Genomic DNA, 5,573 nt, shown 5'->3' with positions numbered 1-5,573 from the left:
GAATGGACTGGAAAGACTTCTCATGGTCCAACAGCTTCTTGGGCGCCGCCTCGATGGACTCATTGAAGAGGTCGGCTCCAGCACACGGGACGTTAGCCAGTCTGTCCTGAAGATTCAGGTCCATTTCGATGGTTCGAAGCCACGCCAGGCGTCGCATGGCCACCGAACAAGCAGCAGCCCTTGCCAAGAGCTCAAAAGCATCGTAAGAAGACTGCATCATCTGGAGCCTCAGTTGGGATAACAAAGCCAGAACCTCCGAGTACTCGAAGCGAGCTTGGGAGTCCAAATATGGCAGAAACTTCTGCAGAACTGAGAGAAAAAACTCGAAGTAGGTGGCAAAATGAAAACTGTAATTCAGGACTCGAGAGGCCATCATCGAGTTCTGGTAGATGCGCCTGCCAAATCTGTCCATGGTCTTGCCCTCCCGGCCAGGTGGAACGGTGACATAGACCTGGGAAGGGTGAGATCGCTTCAGGGAAGATTCCACCAGCAGAGACTGATGAGAGAGCTGAGCCCCATCGAATCCCTTGTGGTGAACCGTGCGGTACCTGGCATCCAATTTACCCGGAACAGCTGGCATGGAGTAAGGAGTCTCGAAGCAGCGCATGAAGGTCTGGTCCAGCAGCTTATGCAAAGGAAGCCGGAGGGACTCCGCAGGTGGTTGAGGGAGATGCATCGTCTCCAAATATTTCTTCGAAAATTTGGACCCCGTGTCCAAGGTAATGTCCAAATCTACAGCCATCTGTCGCAGGAAAGAGGAAAACGACAGCTGGTCAGCCAGCGTCGGGCCTCGAGAAGAACTCGAGGACGATGAGGCCTCCAGGTCCAACGAGGCTGGAGATCGGCAGGGAGAAAAAGATCCCAAAGTGTCTTTGAGTTCTGGCATAGGAGGAGGTGAAGACTCTTGAGGCAAATATTTGATGAAAGGCTGCTTCTGTCGAGGCGAGTCACGGCTCGATGAATGCCTCGAGCGACGACTCGAACTGTGCCTGGAAGTTGGCCTCGACCATCGAGGCGAGCGAGGCACCGACGAGGCTTCCAGTGAATGAATGGGACTGGAGGCGGTGGATCGAAGCAGAGGTGGCTGAGTAGATGCACCTCGAGGCACTCGCCAAGCCTCGAGGCTCGGCATCGAGGGCATCGGGTCCGGGAGAGGCCCTCGCAGAGACTCGGCTCCCAGCATCAAGGGAATCTGTTCCAACGGAGGCATCTGCAAAGACTCTTCTCATTGCATCAAGGGAATCGGTTCCAAGGGAGGCATGGGCAAAGACTCTGCTCCTTGCGATGCATGCATCGATGCCAGACCAGACACTCGCAGAGACTCGGCTCCCTGCAGCGAGAATGTACGACAAGGAGGCACCGGAGGCGGCTCGACCTCGCGGGAGGCCCCCACGTGCCCAGGCTGGATTTGGGAAAGAAGCTTTGGCCCCATGGTAGTAAAGAGCTCGATGAACTGCTTCTCCAGCAAGGTCTGGAACGACGCCGGCAAGGAGGGATCCGCATCCGAGATAGGACCTCCTGCACGGACATCGGGATCCCAGGTGCTTGGACTTAGAAGCCTTGGGCATCTTGAGCACCACAGGGGGAATGGGCTGCTTAGCTACCTGACCTGAGGAGGCAGAGGAAGGCCCCGTAGCCGGCGGCGAAGTCGAAGCCGGCACAAACGAAGCAGGCTTGAGGAGACTTGGGGCCGCGGAGGTGGAAGATGGGAGAGTCGAGGCAGAAGTCGAAGACTTGGCGCTCTTCGATGAGGTCAGCTCCGACGAAGCTTCCATGCTGAACAGCGATTCCCACAAGAAACAGCGACGCTTAAACGCAAGTGCTGTAAGTGTGGAGCAAGGCTGGCACGATTTCGGAAGGTGTTGAGGCCCGAGAGACTGCAGACAGCGTCGATGAGGGTCCGTCAGCGAAATCGCGCGCTGGCACTTGACACACTTCTTAAAACCGGTGATAGGCCGGGACATAGGCCGAAAAAGCTCTGCCGCTAGGTCTAAGCCGCGGGGCTGCGGCCACGTGGCCTGCCCGGTCGAAGAGAAGGAAAAAAAAATTTTTTTTTTGGAAAAACAATAAAATACGACGAAAATCAACAATTCTGAGGAAAAGAACCCAAAACCGCGGACTTAGAAGGCACAAGGGAAGTTACTTCGCGCAGAGAGTCGAAGACGGACTTCTCGGCTCCGCGGAAAAGTAAGAATTGAGACATGCCCGGTGCATTGGGCGAGAAGGCATTCGCGCATGCGCGGTGTGGGCGACTCGAAACGTCTAAAGTTTCTACAAGCAAGTATGCTTGTGAGGCGTCCGCATCGGGGCTCCATCGGATGACGTCACCCACTAGTGAGAATACCTGCCTGCTTGTCCTGGGATAATGGCTCCTATGAGCCCTGTTCTGATTCCCACAGCATATCAGCTTCAGAGCTACAATCCTCAAAGTCAAGGCCGGATTAATGGATAGGCCCAGTAGGCACGTGCCTAGGGCCCGAAACTGAGGGGGTCCTGCTGAAGGAGGACGAATCACCTTACCATTTTTTTAAACAGCAAGAGGCCCCCCTCCCCCAATCGATGGCAATGCAGCCGGTTCTGTTACAGGAAGGTCCCACGATGACTGCGTTTGCCAGTCCATCCCCCTCCAATGTCATTTACTTGCTCCGGAAGAAGTGACGTTGGATGGGGGATGGACTGGCAGACACAGTCATCGCAGAACCTTCCTGTAACGGAGCTGGCTGCATTGCCATTGATGCCGGAGGTGCCGTTACCGTTGATGCTGCTAGAGCTTGCAGCTGCAATGTTTGGAGGGGAGAGAGAAAGGAGCATGGAAGTGTAGTGAGGGAGAAAAAGGGGGCAGGGTGGTTTGGAATGGTGGTGGAGGGAGAGAAAGGGGGCAGGGTGGTATAGAAGGGTGGTGGAGGGAGAGAAAGGGGGCAGGGTGGTGGAGGGAGAGAAAGGGGGCAGGGTGGTAGAGGAGGGTGGTGGAGGGAGAAAAGGGGCGTGGTGGAGGGAGAGAAGGGACAGGGTGGTATGGAAGGGTAGTGGAGGGAGAGAAAGGGGGCAGGGTGGTATGGAAGGGTGGTGGAGGGAGAGAAAGGGGGCAGATGCTGATGGAATTGGTGTGCAAGGAAAGGGAAGAGAGACATAAGGGGAAGGATACTGGATGCAATTGGGTTGAAGGGAAAGAAAGGGCACATGCTGATGGAAGTGGGATGCGAGATGAGAGAGTGAAATGCCAGCCCAAGGGGGTGTGGGAGAGGGAAGGGAATGAGAGGAGATAGATGCCAGATCATTGGAGAAGGGAAGACTATGGATGCCACACCAATGGGGGGGAGGGAGAGATGGAAGGGAGAGGCAGACAATTTCTGGAAGAGGCATAGAAAGAGAGCAGATGCCATATGGAAGAGGCAGAGAGAGGGTAGACAGTGGATGGAAGGAAGAGAAAGATGAGAAGATGAGGAAAGCAGAAACTAGACAACAAAGGTAGAAAAAAATTTCTATTTATTTAGTTTTGCTGTAGGATAAGGTATTATTGTAGCTGTGTTGATAATCGTTTATTAATAGAAAATGGAAATAAGAACATAAGAATGGCCGCTGCTGAGTCAGACCAGTGGTCCAATGTGCCCAGCAGTCCGCTCACACGGCAGCCCTTAGGTCAAAGACCAATGCCCTAACTGAGACTAGCCTTACCTGTGTACGTTCTGGTTCAGCAGAAACTTTTCTAACTTTGTCCTGAATCCCTGGAGGGTGTTTTCCCCTGTAACAGCCTCAGTAAGAGTGTTCCAGCTTTCCACCATTCTCTGGGTGAAGAAGAACTTCCTTACGTTTGTATGGAATCTATCCCCTTTAAACTTTAGAGAGTGTCCTCTCGTTTTCTCTACCTTGGAGAGGGTGAACCAACCTGTCTTTATCTACTGTCTATTCCCTTTATTATCTTGAATGTTTCAATCATGTCCTCTCTCAGTCTCCTCTTTTCAATGGAGAAGAGGTCCAGTTTTTCTAATCTCTCATTGTATGGCAACTCCTCCAGCCCCTTAACCATTTTAGTTGCTCTTCTCTGGACCCTTTCTAGTAGTACCATGTCCTTCATGTACGGCGACCAGTGCTGGCTGGCTCTGGGGAAGGTAGTCAGGCAGACTGGCTGACTTTGGGGGAGGCAGGCAGGCAGGCTCTGGAGGAGGTAGGCAGGCAGGGTGGCTGGCTCTGGGGGAGGTAGGCCGGCAGGCTTTGTGGGAGGGGGTGGGACAAAGGCTAGAAGGCAGTGAGGGGACATAGGAAGGAGGGATGAAGGAAGGAGAGAAAACGGCAGAGAAGGGGGGGGGTCGTAAGTAGAAGAAAGACTAGAGAGATAAAGGCCTGGACTAAAGGGGAAAGACAGGAGGCAGGACTTTGGGAGGTACAGACAGGGGGAGAGCCCCTGAGGAAGAGCAGAGAGAGGCAAGATCATAACAGAGGAGGGAGACCTGGAATAAAGGTACAAAGGAGAACTGACACTGGTTCTGGGGGCACTAAGGACATAGGAAGGAGGCACTGGGGACACTAAGGACATAGGAAGGCGGCACTGGGGACACTAAGGACATAGGAAGGCACTGGGGGCACTAAGGACATAGGAAGGAAGGAGGGAGGGAGGGAATAGAAAGGGACAATTGTTGGGCCTGAGTGCAGAAAGAAATGAAAGATATGATGCACAGTCAGAAGGAAAAGCAACCAGAGACTCATGAAATCACCAGACAGCAAAGGTAGAAAAAAATGATTTTATGTGTCAGTTCTGAGAATTTATATCTGCTGTCTATGTTTTGCACTATATTTGTCTATTTTCTATAGTTACTGAGGTGATATCGTTGAAAACCCCCCAAATATAAATGATAATTAACATTTTCTCTGCATATAGGGTGCTTTGTGTTTATTTAAATTTTATGGTTACCATTATAAAATAAGGTATTGTGTGTACATGAAAAATGAATGGAAGAAATTGGGGGCAGGACTGAATATTAATAGATGTCCCCTTTTGATGAAAAAATAAATGGTCACGTTATTCATAGTGAGAAATACAGACTGTACAGCATTTACAGTATAAACAAGGTGGTTTAGGTTACAGAACTTACAGTAAAGACAATGGAAAATTACAACAAAAAATGATCTTTCCCAGTTAAAGAAATGTCCAGCTCTCATAAAGAGAATAGTATGGAGTGAAAGCACAAAAGTTTTCTGAGTAACGATTGTAAACCAAAGCAGCACACGGGAGTGAAGGCAGTTGGCTACAAATGCACAGATCTAAAGGAAAACTGCAGAAATGCCCTTTTTGAGCCAGAGAATAAGCTTTCACCAGATCCCATACCAGAGGAAAGGGAGCTCGGGTTTGAGAAATTAGAACTGGTGCAGCGCCTACTAGCAGCTGTCAAGCCTAGACTTTTTCTCACTGAAAGCAAGAGAAACAAACTTAACGACCCTAAGAGAATGGTGGGGGTGGGGTCACGGGTCCTCTTTTTTTTTTTTGACTTCACAAATATGGCAACCCCACCGCCTTGTTCCTTATTGGTGTTTAGGTCATGCGCTTCAAATGGGTACTGCTTTGACAAGAGTAACTT

This window comes from Geotrypetes seraphini, chromosome 3 (assembly GCF_902459505.1).
Source record: "Geotrypetes seraphini chromosome 3, aGeoSer1.1, whole genome shotgun sequence".
In the NCBI taxonomy this organism is placed as follows: Eukaryota; Metazoa; Chordata; class Amphibia; order Gymnophiona; family Dermophiidae; genus Geotrypetes; species Geotrypetes seraphini.
The sequence above is the reverse complement of the archived record's forward strand: the minus strand, read 5'-3'. Positions refer to the sequence as shown.